Genomic DNA, 19,345 nt, shown 5'->3' with positions numbered 1-19,345 from the left:
CAAATTCGCAAATATAGACGCATACATTCTACGATTTACAATATCCCCTGTATTTGATATACATATTTGCAATTGTAATTAAAACCACCTTAATCAAGTGCTCTGGGGGCGGACGGGCGTGGCAGGTCAAACAAACAATAATTAAGTAACAAAAATACTGCCTTTAGTAAATACAAAAAAAAAAAACAAAAACAAAAAGAGAATCTCAACAAAAAAAGGATAAACATTTGGGGCGACAATGAGAAATGATTTAACAATAAAATGCAATAAAATCCCTTTACTATATAGTGGCAGGAGGCGGAGTTCATTGAATTTTATTTATTTTTATTATTAAACGTGTAATCAGTGAGAAGTAAACAATTAAAAATGTTGATTTCACGCATTGGCCATTACCATTCGAGTTTTCACGCGACCTCGCTTTTCCCATTTTCCGCGCCTGTGTGTGGGTCTGTGGGTGTGTGTAATTTAAACCAATTAAACACTCACCAAATAAACAAGCAGCAACAAAAATTCCACCATTTTCCTGCTACCCTGCCTCGGACTTTTCCCAACATTTTAAGTATGATTTACAAAATGGCTGCGTGCCACAAAAATAAAGCCAACAGAGGTAAAAGGGGGAAAAAAGTGCATCATAAATAAATGTAAAACACAAATAAAACTTAACAGAAATGGGAAAACGAGAGGGACGGGGAAATGGAGGTGAAAACGATAATCGATGACTGTCGATAAATGAAAAATATGCGGAAAATGAACATTGAGCTGGGCACAAAGGAAAAGCTTCGACAATTGAGAAAAGAAATGTGAGACTTTATGAAAATGAAACAGTGTGATCCTCTCACACTCAAAGGAATTAAAAAATATAAAAATATAAGTACACAAATATCCGCTTGAAATGCCAAAGAAAAATGTTTTTTTTGTATATTTTATTTCAAGTGATTATATATCGCAATATACATATATATTTAGAAACGGAGAAAGGAAATAATTTGTCAGATTATAAGGACGCATTTGTTAATAGCTTACTTTTTTTTATTAAAGTTAAAAATAAGTTTTTTTAAAGAATTTACAAGAGTGATAAAAAAAAGAAACTTCAACCAATTGTAAAAGTATTAATAACAAATTGTAATTCATTCTTTTGTTATTTTATTTTTTATTATGAATAAAAGAATATAATGTTTATCCAGTGAAATATTAAAAGAAGATATTGTTATTATTCTAAATATAATTCCAAATCATTTTATTTAAAATCAGTGATTAAAAAGATAAATTTATTTATGATACATTTATTCATTTCTTTACAATAGTTATAAAGTTTAAAAACATAAATTTATAACTATTGTGATGAAATGATATAAACTTAAATTTATTAGAAAACTAAAATAAAAAAGAAACAGTTAATATAATATATATTTAAAGGCATTTTTATAATAAACCATAAAAAAATAGTTGCAAATTTGTTAAGTTCTTTATTTTTAAAACTATGATTTCATTACTTTATTTTTTTAACTGTCAAATCTGCTTTAAAGGGCTACAAATCGTACTTATTAAATCGTTTTTTTTATGCCACTCTCATTATTTAATAGTTAAACAAGCGACATGTAGTCATTTCCCCTAATGTGAGTAATAAAATTATTGTATTTTTAATTCTCTTGCTTTTGTGTGTTTGTCATAAATCGATTAATTAATGTTCTGTCCGTGGCTGTTAATTTTTTCTCTCTCATTTTTTTACATTGCTTTCAGTTGCATTTATTTTTTGTAACTTGCTCTAATTAAATGTGCAGCATATTTGAAATGTCCGGGACTGGCATTGAAATTAATCGTTTCATTCAACCCCGCCTTTTGTTTCATTATTATTTATACTTTTCGCAGCCGATTTTTCCAGGGCATTTTTCCGCCGCAAAGGAAAACGAAGGGGGAAATGGCGAAAGTCGACGAAAATATCGACTTGGAATTACAGCTGCTGTTTCTGTTGCTTTTGCTTTTGTTGTCCTGTCATAAATCCAGCGACAAAAATAAAAATTGCATAAGGAATAAGAATGCGAATAAAAAAGTGGACGGCAAAGGAAGCTCAAACACAAACACTCACATACAAAAAATTTTCCAAATAAAATTACGTGAAACAGACGCAGACGATGCTGGCGACAGCAGTTCGTGAATAAATATATATATTTTATATATATAGATATATATATCCAGGACATATATACGTTTATGTATTTTGCATGTCGCCTAACTTATATTTGTTTGTTTCGCTTCCTATTTTTTTTTGTGCCTCATATTTTTGAGCACTTTTTATATTTTTGTGACGTTTCGGGATCATTGCATGGCTGAAAAGCAACAGGAGAGAGGAAGGACTCTGGGTGGGTGTCCTGCAGAAGTTGAGCCTGGCATAAAGTCAATGATGCACAAAACTACGAGCAGCAGCAGAAGTGGCAGTGGCAACAATGAAACGGGAGGAAATCTCCGCCAGCTGGGGAATACCAAACCGGAAATGCCCTTCAAGGACAAAGTTTATCAAAATACGGGAAATTTGAAATAATTATATAAATATTTCTATTGAGAAAATATAGTTTTTTAAAGGGGAGTTAATAATTTTAATCACTTATGCAATGATTATAACAAATAACAGACCGGAAATGCCCATCAAAGAATGGTTCACGAAAAATGGGAAATTTGAAATAGGAAAAAGCTTAATGTTAATAAGGAAATTTACTATTATAAAATGAAGCAATATATAAAATATTATAACAAATGTTCACCAAAAACGGGAAATTAAAAGAAAGAAAAGTTCACCAAATTATAATTTTATTAAGAAAATTAACTATTTTAAGTAGGAGTATAAATAATTCTACGGAGGAAATATAGTATTGCAACTGGTAATTAATAATTTTACACACTTATGCAAAGCTTATAACAAATGTCAGACCGGAAATGACCGTCAAGTAAAAGATCACCGAAAACGTGAAATTTAAAATATAAATATAAATATAAATATAAATATATGATAATCTTATTGAGAAAAATCTTGTACTAGAAAGAGAGTTAATATTTCAATTATTTATCAAGATTAAATATAGTATTAAATACTAAACTTCAAATACCTTTAACAAGCACTGGGTGCTGGGGCCTTCGACTCGAAATGGGAGTAAATAACTTTAAGCATTTTTAAAGATTATAAAAAATGCCAGACCGGAAATAACATTCTTCGACTGTTTCACGAAACAATGGAAATTTGGAATATTAAAAAGCAAAATCTTATTGAGGAAATTAAATTTTATAAATGATATTTGTTAATTTTATACACTTATATAAGATTAAAACAAATGCTAGACCGGAAATGAAAAGTTTACGAAAAACGGAAAATTTGAAATTATTAAAATCCATAATCCTAATTAGAAAATTTAATATTATAAATTGTATTTAATAAGTCAACATTATTTTTTGAGATTAAAACAAAAAACGACCCTTGTAAAGGTTTAACAAAATTGGGAAGCTCAATTTAAATATATTTATTAAACACTTAAAAAGATATTATATTATAATTATTTATTTATATTAATTATTTATTTAAAAACTATCCTAAATACAAATCAATATTCCAACAATATTGGGATATATCTCTATGATTTCTTAGAATTTCTATACCTTTGATATAAGCCCGATTAAGTAATAATTTCAACTGTACTGTTGCAATCCTCGATTGTTATCCCTTTCCAGCCACATGGCAGGGTATTCGCCTCAAAGGATATGGCATCTGCATATGAACAGGGATCTGTGGAGAAGGAATCTGTGGAGCTGGGAGCAGGGACCATGGAGCGTGGAGTTCCACTCGTGAGCTGTTCTGGGCACGTGCACATTGCGCATACGCCTCATCGCACAAGGGAACGGGAAATTGCTTTATCATATATATAAATATAACATATAAACGTATGTGTATATAAATATGTGAAAAATATTGTTTAATGCCGGTACACCCTCCCCCCGAAAAAATAAAGGAGGCAATGGATCGACAATCGGGAATCGGTATCGGTATGGGATAATGGATTAGTCCTGCGAACGAAGAAGATCCACGCTCCAGTGAATGTCAATGTCTGGTCCTTAAGCAATTTTGATCGATGACTTTGGTTGGTGGCTCACGCACTAGACTGATTGACTGCGATTGACTGAGACTGAGAGACTGATGGACTTCGCAGTACAGGGGACTAAACAAATGATGTCGACTTTCCTGGCGCAAAAAGACAAAAGATTCCTCGCTGTGAAGGGAAAAAGTTTTCTCTTGCCCAGATTGCTTTACAAAGGGCAGAGGAAGTGGGTCAATGGATAGCACGCACAGATAAGCAAGCAATGTCGAAAGTTTTGATTGAAATTAATAATTTCCAATTGGCATTTTAGGCGGCAATTTCTGCTTATCGCCGCCCTTTTTGCCTGGCCCCAGAAGTTGTCAAGTCTGGCAATACATTCCTCTCCTGCCAGGCACAGTGGGTCAAAGGTTATTGTTTTCAGTTGGCTATTGGATGAAAAATATTATAAAATATAGCATAAATAATATTTTTGCCTGTGTGCCTTTTCCAACTATCTAAACTAAAGTCTAAATATCTTCTCATGCCTGAATGGCCATCTTTCCTCCTCCTTGACTGTCGCTGGAGTTCGAGCTGGAGTTCGAGTTGGATGAAAGTTTCCATCACCGAGGAGGGGAAACTGTGGAAAATTCAATGGAAAGCCAAGGGGGAAGCTCGGTTGTCGCTATAGCCGGATATCGAGTCAGCAATCCTCGCTCTCTCTCAGTCTCAGTCTCTGGCTGCCTGTTGTTGTTTATCGTGACATATTTGCGGGATGGAAAATCGGGGAAAACCATCGGGGTAGAGGACCTGCCTGCGGAAGTATGCTTTTCTTTGCCATGTTTCCTGTTGCCCCGGTTGCTAGTTGCATCCACATCTCGATTTCATTTGCCTGCTGCTTAGATGGCAATTCAAGGGGGAGAGAGAGATACACTACTGTCCGTAGTATAGGGCATTGAAAATTTCCAATCAAATTCAGTCAGCGTGAAACCAGAAATTTCCCTCGCTCCCCCGAACTCGATTCATGCTGCAGTTCTCAAGATCCTTAAGGGGGCGAAACTGCAGAAGCATTGCAGGAACCGCAGGAGCAAAAGTTTCACCAAAACCCAAGCAATGGTATTGGCAAAAAAAAAAAAAAAACACTTCAAAAAATGGTGCACTGCATAAATTTCCATTTTGCATTTTTCTCCAACCCTCTCCATTCAATGCTTTTCATCAGCGGGAAATTTTGTTTCGTTGCCTACGAGTTAACATAAAAACAAAAAGAGAAGAGAGTTGAAAGATCAAGCAATTATAAAGGGGTTAAACATGTGTTTAAGGAAGGTTAAGCATTCCTTAAACTTTAAACTAAATGTTTTTTATTAATATTAAATATTTTGATTTACCTTTTAATAACTGAAAAGTCCTGTCTATATTCCTTTCTTCAAGGATTAGCTATAACCTGATTTTTGGTAGCCAGAGATTCAACATATTTTTGAGGATGATTAAGCATTCCTTGAACTTTAAACTAAATGTTTTTTATTAATATTAAATATTTTGATTTATTTTTAATACCTGAAAAGGTCCTGTCTATATTCCTTTCTTCAAGGATTAGCTATAACCTGATTTTTGGTAGCCAGAGATTACCTTTTCCAGGCACTCAAAGTTCAATTGGCTTTGCCACATTTTCCCCCACGATTTTCCGTGCCTAAGCAGCTGCCGTTAGCAGGAAAACTCACACGCACTCTGCTGCTGCATGTTGCATGATGCTTGCTGCTTGTTGCATAGTTTTGCGGCTGCAAATGGCCGGATTAACCCATGAAACCAGACCTCTTCTTCGCTTTTGTTCTCGACTCGACTTTGAGTCCTTCAATTGAATTTGCACCGCCTTTCCGTGCGATTGATCGCACCCATCTTGAGATTTTTTCCCCTCCCCCCATCTAATTTCGGTTGCAAGTGCAACAAGAGTCTGTGGCCAACAGTGCGTATGCGCAATCAAAGGAAGGGAATAAGGCAAGGATCAAATGGAGCAAAAAAAAAAAGGAGAAAACTTAAGCAATGACCATTCATTCTGCACTGCACTTGCTCCTCGAAAAGATGCATTGCAATTGTTTCTCTATTCTATGCTCTTTTTTTTGTTATATTTTTTTCCATTTCCATTTCTTAGTTTCCATTTTTACGCTCCTTTTTTTTTGAGCTGGCGTTGGCAACGATTTTTCTTGCTCTGCTCCTTTGGCGGAGCCATTACTTTTGCTTTAACTTGCACTTAGCCGCTGACAAAGCAGCTGCAACTGGTTTGGGTTTGGGCAAGGACTAAAGGGGCGTGGCGGGATGTGGAAGGAGGAGGCAGGGGAATGTGCATCATTACTCTTGGCAAGGGACAGAGGAAAACTGCAGATGAGTTGACAAACTCCAGTTGCAGTGTATTGGCTGCCAGAGACAAATATTGCACATGTCATGCGACGTGAGCGAGTATGATGAGCACACACAAAAAACGGGTTAAGCACCTTTGGAAGACACACCCAAAAACTAACCAAAAACAAATTTGTATTATAATACTTATAATGTGCAAGTTTAAAGTGTAATTCCCTCTTATAAAACTAAGGACTAAAGGGGTATATAATCAATCTGGCTAGAAATTCCATTAGTAGCATCTGTTTCTGGCGAAGCATATTTCAGGCTGGATTTACTGTGACTAGTGTCCTTGCAATATCCTTCTTGCAATGCCTCGACTCCTACAGCGTTTGCCTTCTGAATTGACAACTCCAAAGAAGACGACTTTGGGCTATGACTTATTCATGTCAACCGCTGACAAACGGCGCCAGAGCTGCAGATGAAGCCCCTCCCAGATCTGGAGGGGAAGGGAAGGATATACCTGTGTATATATGTGTGTGTGTGTGTGCCTTCAATCAGGTGCAGGAGAGTTGTGGGTTGTGGATTGTGGGTGGTGCCAGGAATCACTTTTCCCCAATGCCATTTTGGCGTTGGCATACTAATGAACTGTCACACGCACAAAACCGCCTCAGTCTGCTTTCGAGGTTTTTGAGGTGATGTCCTGTCGCCCTTAGGGGCCCATGTCTGTCCTGCCTACCCCCTCCCCCCCCCCCTTTTCTGAATCTCAAGTGCCCCATATATCTTTCAGGCAGTTGGGCGCTTAAATTACAGTAAATCACAGCCAAACAAATTGAATTTTAAGTTGGCCATAGAAAAACCGCAATGCAGCCGCCTTCTGCAAGGAAAATCACTTGAGTGGTCGACGGGGAAAATCAACAGAGAGAGAGAGAGACAGAGAGAGAGGGGAGGAAATAGAAGTCCTTGCCAAAATGACGAAGCAAACTCCCTACCATCCCCCCCGCCCAGGTGTCTTTCATCTTCATCTTATTGTATTTTTGAAGGCAGTTTTCCCCCAAGAACCACCCGCCTTTTTTTCCCACCCACAACAGACATTAGGCTGACAAACAATGCGGCCATTCTACCCCCTTTTTTTTGCCCGGCGTGTTTTTGGCCAGATTGATGTCAGCCAGCCAACACTTGAAATTGCAGTCTTCCCCCCCAAAAAAAAGGAAGCTGAGGAAAATCAGTAGAAGCAGCAGAAGAAGCCGGAAAAGCAGCACTTGGCTATGCAAAAATACAAAAAAATACAAGGAACTAAACGAACATGAACCAAATAAAAAAAATACAAAAATATTACAAAATGTAGGAAAAATGCAAAGGAGCAAACTCGAACCGGAAGCGGAAGAGGCTCTGATTTTGACGCTGGTCCAGGTGACTAAGTGAAATTATAGAAGAAATTATGCAGCTAAGAGAAATACAGGTAATATCAGTTGGGTTAAGGGAAATATATAATATATTATTATTAAGTATTAAAAATATATATTAAAGTATTAAGTAGAGCTGAGAGAAATCATTGAATACAAAGGTTATATGTTTAACAGGTAAATAAAGTTTACTTCATAGGCTTATTTAACCTTTCTAAAAATCCACTAAATCTTGGAATCCTAGAAGTTATTTTTAATAATAATTATTATTATTTTAAGGAGACTTAAAATATTTTTTAGGGAATATCCTGCTGCACCCTTTTTGGTGTCTACTCCTTTATTCCTTGTTTTTTTTTTTTTTTTTGTCGCTTTTGGCCGGCGTTGACTAACGAACACTATCAGTTAAATCTTGAAATTGCACTTGGCAAGCGTTCAACATGCCGCACCTTCTTTTCCGTGGAAATACCCCCTTGGAAAATTCCTCATCGCTCCACTCACTCGCACCGCATTGGCGTGGTTGACATGCAAACGTGCAGGTCCTCTTAGCCAGGACACCACTTAGCCAAGCTGTCCAGGCAGGAGAGCTGGATTCTGGCTCCTGGATAGCTGAAGAGGCGGCATTCCAAATTGCTTCGCATTACACGCCGTTCAAGGCGCGAAGGATGCCCAGGATCTGCTTTTGTGCCTCCACAATTTTCATTTCATTCTTGAAGCTCCTTCTTTGCCTGTGTTACTTTTTTCGTATTCTTTGCTTTTTTTTTTTAACTGCTCGCCGCAGATGCTATCAATATTTATCTTGTCCCCGGAAAATGCCCGGCCTCTGCCACAATATTTTTCCTCAAGATTTCATATCATTTATCAGGCTCGACGACAAATTTGTCATTCTGAATCTGTCAATTTCTGCTTTATTAATATTATACGAGTGGCACGAGTACGAGGCCAGAGTCAGCTGGCCACGCCCTCCACCCTCCGCCCTCGCCCCTTTTTATGGGATTTTCACTTACAGAGATTTGATGAACCCACAAAGGACATCCACATCCTTCACAGTGGTCTCCTTTCCGCTTCCCGCTGAGAGCTGGCTGCGGTGGGCGAGGCTGTCAGGCGGTTGACTTGCGTTGACAGTTGTCTCAGTCTCTCAGTCTCAGATTCAGTTTCAGATTCACTTCCCACATGTGCTCATATATATATATATATATATATATAATATATATATGTGTGTTCTATATAGCCACCTGTGTGGGCGTTTGGGAGAGGGTGGGAGTGGCAGGATATCCGGCTGGAGGCACACCGATTTATTGCCTCCTTGCCAATGTTCGCATAATTCAGCAGATGAGTTTTTAGTTGACAGCCATGGGCGGTAGGCGGTCTTATGTCAGAGAGCGGGGGGGCGTGGCCACAAATTTTGGGCCATAAACTAATTGAGTTGGTAGCAAATAAGGCACAGTAAATTGTCTCAAGAGAGGGTTTTGGTAATAAATTAAGCCAGGTGAATCAGGGAATCAACTGGGGAATTTTTCTAGAGAATATATTTGAATAATAATTTTAGAATATAAGATTAATATATTTGAATAATTATTTTAAAATAACATTTAATATAATAATGTCATAATATTAATGACAGAATTAACTGGGAATTTTTATTGAAAAAATATTAAAATAAATATTTTGGAATAAAAATATTAATATATATAAAAAGAAGATAACATAATTTTATAACAATTTTTTTTTTAAATTAAGTTTTGAAGTCTTTTCTAGCTAATAAAGTTAGTTCTTGTAGTTGCAATCCCTTTTTTAATATTTTTTAGTTCTCTAAAATAAAAATTGAAGAATAAAAATATTAATAGATAAAGAAGATATAATATATTTATATAATAAATTATTTTTTATAAATAGTTTTTGAACTCTTTTCCGAGTAATGAAGCTAGCTCTTGTAGTTTTCATAAGTTTAAAAATATTTACAAGCTCTCTAAAATAAATATTTAGGAATAAAAATATGAATATATAAAAAGAATATAATAAATGTGTATAATAATTTCTTTATATAATTAGGTTTTTGAATTATTTTTCCGACTCATAAAGCAAGTTGCTGCAGTTGTCATAGGTTCTTTAATATTTACAAAATCTCTAAAATAAATATTAAGGATATATATATATGATATATAAAAATATATAAGAATATATATATACATATTTATAATAATTTTTTGACATAATTAAGTTTTAAATTCTTCCCCGATTAATAAAGCAAATTCTTGTAGTTGTCGTATGCTTTATAATATTTTTGAGCTTCCTTAGCTTGTTCTATTTCTTAAGCGATAACCCCCATAGATTTTTTCTAAATTATGTCATTTGCAAAAATATTAATATGTAAAAAGAACATTATCAATTAATATATATTAATTTATTTATATAATTAGGTTATGAATTATTTTTCTACTAATAAACAAGTTCTTCTAGTTGTCATTTATTTTGTATCATTTAAAAGCTCTCTAAGTTAGCACTCAAATTTTTATTTCCAATAATCTTTACCTATAACCCCCTTTGATATTTTATAAATTATGTAAATATCCCAAATATTAATATATAAAAAACTTACATAATTTACATGTATTAATTTCTTTGTATACTTCCGTTTTGAATTATTTTTTTGGCTAATATAGAAAGTTATAGCTTTTTCTTTTATTTTATAATATTTTAAAGATGCCTAAGCTTCCCCTATTTTTATTCTTATAATCTTTAGCCATAACCCCCTTTGCTATTTTCTAAATTATGTAAATTGCCAAACGATTCCTAATCAAATCGAGCAGAGAGCTGTGTGAAATATAATGCCATAAACAGACTTCTTGGCACAACCAACCTGAAAGTGTGTGTGTGTTTAAGGGAGCGTGAAGAGTGAATGTGTGATGACAAAAAATTGCAAAACATTTACGCCTGTGAGTTTTATTGATGGCATAAATAACAAAATAAAAGGCGACACCGGAACTGTTAATGGCAGGTGGGGAATGCATATGCCACAGTTTGGGGCCAAAAGGGACAAAAGGATCGAAAGGACACCCTCTCTGATTAAGGCCAGCTGCTGGTCTAATCTGGCCCCTTTGTCCTATGTCCTGCGCATATCAATTCCCTGTCTTAAATTGACATTTTTCCGGCATCGTTGCCTCAACTTTCCCTAATAACATAAACATGTCGCACACATTAGGACCAAGTCCTGCCAGGACGAGTCCTGCTCCTGCCTTTTTTTGCTTGTTGTGTTCTGTCGGTCATAAACCAATCAAAAAATAATTCAATGAATTTTTATTGCCGAATTATGTTAAAAGTGATTTGAATGCGACAAATGCGAGGGCCATTCAGGGCAGATAATGATGATGATGGCGGGGAAAAGAAAATAGCTAAAGCAGTCTTGAAAGAAAAACAGAAAAAGTTTAGGGAAAATAGTAGGTTTCTCTTAAAGCTTAAATTACATTTTTAAAGAATATACATATATATAAGTTATAAAATTAAATACTTTACTTTCTACCTTATTCACACATATCTCTAACGCATCCTTTTGCCAGGATTTTCTTGGGAAACTTTGACTGTGCTTTTCAATGAGGGATTTCCCTCAGCCAATTAAATTTTTGGAATCTCACTGACTGACTGACTGAAGGAAAAGAGCTGCCAAGGCAAACAACTTTAGGTAAGAGTTTTCCCTCCTCTTTTCCACAGCACTCCCCGTATATCATTAACAAACGCAACGAAAACGAAGCGAAGGACAACAACTAGGTATAATAGTTTACTCGGGGAAAAGTGTTGGGGAAAAGCGTTGGGGAAAAGCGTTGGGGAAAAGCGTTGGGGCAAAGCGTTGGGGAGTGGGGCAAATATTTTTGGTTTGGCAAAAAGTTGTGCCCGCTTGTTTTCTTGGTTGTTTTGGCAACAACTTTTGCTGTTGACAGTTGGCAGTGCAGTCGTCTTATCCCCTCCTAACTTACATATTTTCATGAACTAAAGCGAAGCTTGTGCAAATTAATTTAAGCGCCGCATGCAAAGGAAACTCGCACGCAAAAGGAGAGTCTTCTTCGCACCTGAGTTTTCCATAGCCTCTGATCAGGGTTCCTCCCCCCCCCATTTTCCCACCTGTCCAAGCTTTTCCTTTCGCACAATCTGGAAAAGAGAGTGCGTGACACGATAACAATGCGTTGAAATGGGAAATAATAATATACATACTTGAGATCGGATGAGGTGACAATGTAGGCATAGAATCTAAAGGGATCTAATCAGGAGAGCCTTTAGGGGTTCTTTTACATTTCATCTTTAATTTTATGCAATAAAAATTATATTTCTAAGGGTAAAAATAGTAAAAAGAAAATTAAAACTTATACTTAATAATATAATTGGTGTGTAAATACACTTGTAAAATAAATATAAAGTTGTCTATTAGTTATTTAATGACTTTCTCCTATTTTTTATATTTAAGCTAATATTTCTTGTAATAATTCTTAATTTTATAAGTCATATGGCATTATTACTATTTTATTTTATTATTTTAGTAATCCGATCCTTCGCAGTTCATTCTATAATAAAACAAATATGCCTTAAATCACACATAATATATATTAATTAATTTATTTTTATATAAGTACTTATATTTTAGCTAGTATTTCTATTCTATTAATTGAATTGTTATTATTATTATATTTCATATTTTATACATTTCTTAATTTCATGACTCTATTTTGTTTCTTATATTTTAGCTAGTATTTCTTAAAATCATTCTTACTTTTATAATATTTATTGAATTAATATTATTATTACATTTAATGATTTATATATTCCTTAAGTCCTACAAAATATAAGTAAATATTTTTATTGTTATTTTGTATTTGTATATTTAAGTTGATATTTCAAAGAATCCGTCTTATATTTATAATATTTATTGCATTATTATTATTATTTTATTTTATTATGTTACTAATCTTAAAAATCGTATAATGTACCAATCCTTAAAGGTATATTCTACAATAAAGCAAAATAAAGGAATATTGTATAATAAACTTTAATACATTCTTTAAATCTACAAATATTTATAAATATATGAATGATTCTAAAAAATAATACTTAAAATCATACTTAATTTGATCATATTTATTAAATTATTATTATTATTTTATTTTATGTTTTTAATAAGCTTAAAGATTACATACAGTACAAAACCCTATCAAGTATATTCTACAATTAAACAAAATGTGGGAAAATTATAAAACAAGTTTAATATATTGGTAAAATCACATACAATACACATATGTAAATTGTAAAATTGTTGTGGTTTTAAAATAAACAATTTAACTTACACTAGGAATTTTTATAAAAAGATTTCATTAGTTGTAAGTCTAATTATTTATTTTTTCAAAAGTTAAGGCAGAGATTCCATACTGTTCTCTTCTAGGAATGTTTTAAATTAATTCCTTTCCTTTTAATTTCTTCTTCCTATTCTTTATTCTTTAAATATTATATACAATATTAAATTGTTCACTAATAAATACACTTTCATTAAAAATTAAACCCAAAATACTTGACACTTTTCCTCGTTCTCCTCACCTCTCAAAAACATTACGTATACGCAATGTTGTCATCATACGCATCGCTGTCACAGAAACTAAAACGGAAGCGAGAACTGCTTATGCCGCTTTTGTTTGTCACTGACATGCCACGCCCACTTGGCACACTCAGCGACCCAAGAAAGTACAAAAAAGACAAGAAATGAAGCTAACTTCGGCACGCCGAAGTTTATATACCCTTGCAGATGGAACTTCTATGACTAGGAATCCATACAATATAAATTATATATATTTGTGTTAAACAAGAAAGGAAGCTAACTTCGGCACGCCGAAGTTTATATACCCTTGCCGATAGAACTTCTATGACTTGGAATCTCAACAATATAAATTATATTTATTTGTGTTAAAAAAAATGAAGTAATACCTGCTTTCATTTCATTCACCTATACATATTATATTTGCAGTTTTACATTCGCAGATTTGCATTTTTCCTCTACATCAAACAATCGTTTGTATGGCACCTATATAACATAGTCGTCCGATTTTCATGAAATTTGACACAAAATTTAAGACTAATACAAAATGGCTATACCTCAAATTTGATGAAAATCAGCTGAAAACTGAAAAAGTTATAAATTTAATTGTATTAATTTCTCGATCGTTCCTATGGGAGCTATATGATATAGTAGTCCGATTTTCATAAAATTTTATGCAAAATTGTAGAGTATAGTAAAATGGCTATCTCTCCAATTTGATCCAATTCTATTGAAAACTGAAAAAGTTAAAATTTTTTGTAAAAATTTTCCGATCATTCCTTTGGAAGCTATATGATATAGTCGTTCGATCCGGCCCGCTCCGACATATATACGAGTGAGAGCATATAGAAGGCTAACTACAAAGTTTCATTCCGGTAGCTTCAAAACTGAGAGACTAGTTTGCGTAGAAACGGACAGACGGACAGACGGACAGATGGACATGGCTAGATCGACTCGGCTGTTGATCCTGATCAAGAATATATATACTTTATGTAGTCGGAGGTGACTCCATCACTGCGTAACCTTCTGATTAAAATTATAATACCCTGCAAGGGTATAAAAAGGAAAATCGGAAAACTCGAAAAGTTTTCGCATATTTGCTTAGAAAAGTGTCTGCAATAAATCATATGCAGTCGCACACCTACCAAGGATGCTGCTGATTCTGCCAGGCTGCACTAAATGGGAAAAGTTCAACTTAATTAGCGTTTTTCGCGTGCAAAAAAGTTTTTCATTTCGTATGCTTTAATTTTTGATGGTTATTCGTATTAGCTCTATTTTTTTTCGCCTTCTTTGGTTAAATAAAATTGTCAATTGTTGAGACAACAACCAAGTGTAAATAACGGTAAAGTTATATATGATGATGGCAGGAAAACTACAACAAAACAACAACAAACAGCTAAAGGCAAATAAAAATAAGTTTTCACATCTACCCGTGCTTTTCTTTCTTGCCTCTTTCGCTTTCTATTTTACTTAAACTTGGCCAACAACTTAACATGGCCAATAGCAGGAGAATGTGTCTGTGTGTGTTTTCCACTGTGTATATGTGTGTGCATTCTTAGCTTGTGTTTGTGGCACTTACGCAGGACAATTGCATTTGGGTAACGGAAGTGAAAATTGCTTCAAATGGCTGCAGATCGGAAGTGGAAGTGGAAATGGCCGCCAGGCAAAATCGCTTCCACAGTTCAAGCAACTTGCTGTTGTGTATCCTTGAGAGAGTGTGTGCTGTCTAGGTTTATTTTTTTTAGCTAGGAAAAATAGCTAGGAAAAATAGGAAATACTTGAAATCAAATATTGTTTCATTACTTAATTTTGAAGTATAGAAATTATAGTTTCACCTAGATCATTTTAATCCTTTTAATTTCCTTATATTTCTAGCTAGTTTCTTATCCTTAGACACAGGCTCTAGCTCTCTCTACGTCAATAGCAATTGCAATACGTATCCTTGAGCTCTTTGGGCTAATGTGGCACCATTGTCTGCTGTTGTTGCTGTTATCCTGCGGCTGTTTGTTGGCACAAGGATGCCTGGCTGACTGGCTGCACCATTATACAGGCTCGCCCAAGCACAAGACACCAAAAACCAACAGTGGCAAGAACAAAATGCAACAAGGAGTAGCAGAGAGAAATCAAATAAATAAACATTCATGTGTAGGAATGTTGCATGCAACGAAATACCAGTTTGCCCCATTGTCCATGGACCCCAAGTCCAAGTCCGAGTCCAAGTTCGAGTTTAGTTTTTTGTTTCTTTGTGCCGCAAGGCTGCTGCTTCAAATGTTTTATAGGTGATAGAAAAATATTTTGCGAACGTGATGAGAATTTATCGTTTGCCATCGCAGGCAGGCAGCATCAAATGGACTAAGCAAAAAAAAAAACTGAACCGGAGTATCGGCAACAAATCAACGGCAAGAACCACATCGACTCGACCAGGACTTGGGCAAAAATATGGCATCCTTGGTCCTGGCAATGCCAGGCGCTTAAATAAACTGACTGTAAATGATATGAGGTTGCCGCCTGGCTGCCTCTTTCACATCTCTTTCCCCTAACCAAAAAGGACTCCAGGCAAAAGACACTACAGGATCGAAGATGAACTTCGCCTGAAGGCTTGTCGCCGCCTGCAATATTTCCGTTTGACGTGAACTCTCACTTAGGACGGGGAATATTGTTACAAAAAGTTTACAAAGTTTCAGAGACCATCGAAAATATTTTTAAAAATATTTAAAGTCATATTCTAGATCATAAATATATGTATAATATTTAAGTAAGTCATTAGACTTTGTTTCTTTTGAATTTAATTACGTTACAGTTTTATTTTTAACAACCTATATAATATAAAGACCATATTTATTTATTATTTTTATAAACTCAAGGAAAACCCACCCATTTCCCTCAGTGATTTCCCACTATTTTCTGAGTGACGTCTGCCTAGAACCTGGCACATCATTTGGTGAGGCAGGAAAAGGGAAGGTTAATTAATTTCAATTGAGTTTTCCTTTCCTCGCATTTTCCAAGCCACAGAGAGAGAGAGAGAGAGAGAGAGTGATGGAAAACCCTGGGCCCCAATAATGACTCCAAGACTCCAGCCACAGATTCCGGCAAAAGTCTTTATAGCCGCAATTCTTAGTTGCATTTTCCTACTTTTTCCTGCATTCATTTGCAATTAATTCCATTTTCAAGTATATATGTTCGATTTCCCAATTAATATTCATTTGTCTGGCCAAGAAAAATGAAAAGAAGAAAGAGTACTGTAAAGCCAGTTTGAGGACAAAACGTTTTTGGGCCAAAAACTGACACATTTGAAGAACTTAACAAACCGTAAGAAATGAACATTAAACAGGATATGGATGGGGCACTGCTCTCTATATCTTTGATTGTATTACAGCTCCAAAAGGGGTCCTTCCATTGAAGGTCGCTGGCAGGTCAACGTCTCAGCCAGCAATTCAAATAAAGTCCTCGGCAGCAGTGAACCTTTACAAATTGAAACGATGATCCTTCTGGGGGGACAAGACGACACATTTTTGACACTTGTGGTGGGTGTGGCACCAAAAGGGGGGTTAAGGGAATGTTGTTGACTTTTTGTTATTTGTTCGCTTGTTAACTTTAAACGCTGTAAATGGCTTTGAAAACTGCCAGGACATAGTTGGAGATACAGGATACAGATATAGCTGAGGAGAGAGAGTTGACTTAGAGATGGGTAAGTCATAAGAATAAGTATATAAGACAAGGTAGTTAAAAGGAAACCAAGGGACTAATATTATATTTAAATACTTTAAAAATTATACATAATATTTGTACATCCCTTGAGTTATTAATCTTCATCTTTTCGTGACTCACGACCTCTTCAAGTTCTACCATCTCTTGTAGGGAACTTTGCAATGTTTGTCCCAACCAACAAATTGGACACAAATAAAAATGCTATTGACACAGTTTGTCAAAATGCCAAAACTGTCCTTTGTCCTTCTGGGGTTTGTTCACCCCTCGACACCATCCTTCCCCTTCCTTGTGTGTGTGAGTGTCCAATGTGTTTTGTTTGGCCATCGAAATAAGCTTGATAGAGTTGTTATGGCTCCTGCCATTTGTGCTCATCGCTGTTGATTTGTTTTCTGGCTCCTCCGGGGAGAGAGTCCTGGGTCTCCATAGTCCTAGTTCCCATCTCGTTTCGGGTTAAAAGGGGCCAGGCCAAAAAAAATAAAAGGAAAAGTATCCCAAGTCCGGTCGAGTGTATTAAATGTTTGCTCCCAGCCTCTGTGACAATGACGAAGTGTTGACAAATGTGTTAAGGGATTTGCGGTTGAATGGACGATGGACCATTTGACCATCGCTGATTGTCAAGTCTATTGCTTTTGATTTCGATTTAAAAACAGCAAGTGAAAAAATCATTTTCTAGAGTCCATTTTATTGGTAATAGAAATGTAGTTTTGGTTTTAAAAACAAGATATTGCCAAGTAATGAAACACATTTATCATGGGAACATAAAGGAAATGAGTGGTATATTAAAGATGCATTTCAATAGTCTTAAGTCTCTCTTAAGTTCCTTCTTTATTTCATTTTTTATAAGGAATTTAAACCTTTTCTTTCATTATTTTTTATATTCCTAATCCACAACTAACAATTTAGATTAGAATCTCAAGTTTTGTGGCATGTAAGCACCTGAGAAATATTACATACACCGATGCCACGGAAAATGCCTGTCCCATTTTCCGTGGCCATTGGCCAAAACTGTATTTAACGCTCAACAAAGGCCGCATTAAGTGTCCTGGCGCCGCTGGCACAATGGGGACAGGAGACGAATCCTGAATTGGACAGAAAAGGAGGTGCATCAGGAGTAGGAGGAGCAACAAGGTCTGCCTGCATTGAATTGCATTTAATGCATGGCCAACATAATTTTAATGAGTTTTTGCTCTTAATCCGTTTGCAAGATGTTGTCAATGAGCCTGCGGCTCCTGTACCCATTCCTTCTTCACTTTGTTCCCGCCGCTTTTCCGCTTTTCCGCCCGGTTTTTTGTCCTGCCTTTCGGTGTTTTTTTTTTTTATCCTTTTTTTCGTTTTTTTTTTTTTTTTGTGAAATTCCTTCATAATGCGCTGCCAACGGCCTGTCAGCGTGTGAGTATGAGTGTATTTGTGCACTGAGAAGAATAATCATAAACTTACAGTGAAAATTTAAAAGAGAAAACTCAAAAATATAAAGCTTAGCTCCTACAGGGTTTATAGAATTTAAATATCTAAATTTATGCTTCATTTTTCCTCTATCTTTTTTCTTTCTGTGCCCGAGTATGTGCCCATGTTTTCTTTCTATCTGCGCTGCAACAATTTCCCTTGTGGCCCCCGGCATTTTCCACCGCCGCCGCCGCCGTCGCCTCTGCTCCGTTTGTTATAATTTTCCGCTCTTTGCAGCATTTTAATTTGATTCCAGCCACAAGGACTGTCATCGTTTTGCCCTACACACTCTCTCACTCACTTGTATTTCACGGGGAAAAGTCAGTTGGAAAATCTTTTGGGCAGTGTATAAATGTTTTCCCCGTGTGACACATTTTTCGCCATCCATTTGTGTCTTTTTTTTTACTTTACTTTTGGTAAGATTTGTCTATTATTTTCTGATGCTTTTGGGCATTATTGCAAGTTTTAATCTTGGTACTGTCCGTTGGCATTCCATACCTGATGATATGGGATATAGAAACTTGGAAGCAAAAGCCAGAATATCCCAAGATTGAAGCCAAATGCCGGCATCGAAATGATTGAAATGCCAATTAACCAATACATTTTGCTTGGAGCATTCCTTCCCCCACTTTTGACCCCGTTCCATGTGCACTGGGCGGTAAGGAATTCTCCTTCGAGCCAAATACGCAATCAAAGCGCATTTAAGGCAATGCTAGGAATTTTTGGCCATAACATTTGGGCCTTCCAGGAGATGGCCAAAACCGCCCCTCAGATCCTTGGAGGCTTGCGGTTGCCCGGCATCGAAATCAAAAGCAGAGCCAAAGGAATGC

This window comes from Drosophila serrata, unplaced genomic scaffold (genome assembly GCF_035046125.1).
Source record: "Drosophila serrata isolate PLE 108 unplaced genomic scaffold, ASM3504612v1 contig_347, whole genome shotgun sequence".
In the NCBI taxonomy this organism is placed as follows: domain Eukaryota; kingdom Metazoa; phylum Arthropoda; class Insecta; order Diptera; family Drosophilidae; genus Drosophila; species Drosophila serrata.
This window is presented reverse-complemented; position numbering follows the sequence as displayed.